Source organism: Halyomorpha halys, unplaced genomic scaffold (genome assembly GCF_000696795.3).
Source record: "Halyomorpha halys isolate HHAL.00 unplaced genomic scaffold, Hhal_1.1 Scaffold344.1, whole genome shotgun sequence".
In the NCBI taxonomy this organism is placed as follows: Eukaryota; Metazoa; Arthropoda; class Insecta; order Hemiptera; family Pentatomidae; genus Halyomorpha; species Halyomorpha halys.
This window is the reverse complement of record NW_027112931.1, coordinates 37,217-38,677: the sequence shown is the minus strand read 5'-3', so window position 1 is coordinate 38,677 and position 1,461 is coordinate 37,217.

Sequence of the window (1,461 nt, the reverse complement as noted above, 5' to 3'; positions counted from 1 at the left end):
TAGTTTGTTTTCTTTAATTATAATACCTTGTAGCTGCAACCATATCTGCAAGGCAAAGTTTTAAGAAACTTTACATTACCCCGACGGTATTTACCTTACTGGATCTCAGACAGATGAATTGATGTTGCAGATTGAGAATTGAGGCTGTAGATATGACTAGGTCATACATCAAGATAAAGATTAAGCCGCCGACTCGGGCCTTGATAACTCATTCCTCGGAGATGAAGTGCCTTTGTTGTCTTCTATAAGAGGATACTGCCAGGAGTGATCTAGATCCGGGACAGGAGAACGTAAGATCCTGAATACCAACTGGGAGGTACGGAAGGTTTCGATAATATCAGAGCCGCAGAGTAAAAACGAGGTAAGTTTGAAAAAAACCTCCAAAATGAAATATGTCTAATATGGATGAAAGTGGTTTTTTGAACTTAAATACTAATAAAAACCATCCATAAAGACCTAAATTGTTCCTTATGTAACCGATCTAGCCCGAACCCGATATTACTCCCTCCATAATAAACTCCCTAACCACCCAAACCCACTAGTTTCTAACCTTGCTTCCTCTTCCATTCCTGGCAATCCTCTGAGGCGCCTAAAAAGAAGATGGCCTCGTGACCTTATATTGAAAACTGTTTAGAGTTCTACTACTGGGTAGGCGAGCCATAGATCTAATATTACAGACGTTATTTCGACATTAAGACGAAAAGGTGAATGCTTACTGGTTGTTGTTATTTTGTTTTAAGCCATGAAACAAAAAATATTTCGGTCAAGTTACAATTTGTACACTAACTTTCGTTGGTAATGAAAGTTAGTGTACAAATTGTAGCTTTCTAAAGTAGATTTGTTTCTTGAAATATTTTTTTCTAAATTTCTTTAGCCACATCCAATTTAATACTAGAAAAATCATTTTTACACAATTTTTATTGACCAGAAAAAATGAATTTTATTTACCTTTGATGTGAGACTATTTTCCTATAAAAATGTACATATTGGAGCAACTTTTGTGTAAGTTCATTGACGTATGAAATAAGGGCCCTGCTTGGAACGTGCAACCAAAATAAGTTGAGCTAACTATAATCAAATCACCTTCTTTGAATCATAATAACGTTTTACTTATAGGGAAAAAATTAATGATAGAATAATTAAAATCCATATTTTTAACTATTTATATTATAACTGTTCAAAATATTATCAAAATTTAAAAAAAAAATCCATTCAGCACCCTGAATAACATAACAACTCATGAGAGTTATTGAATATTTAAATAATTTAGAGATTTTTGCACAAAAATAAAAGTTTTCCAGAAGTTTTGTGCCGCAGGATCACGAGTGGTTTAACCAGATCAAAATATTGCGGCTTCTAGCTTTATGTTAGATACTTAGCTTTATGCTAGATACTGGAGATGCGACATCGATAAAAAAACATCGATGTTTTTTTTAACCATTTCAGTAACATACGCATGCC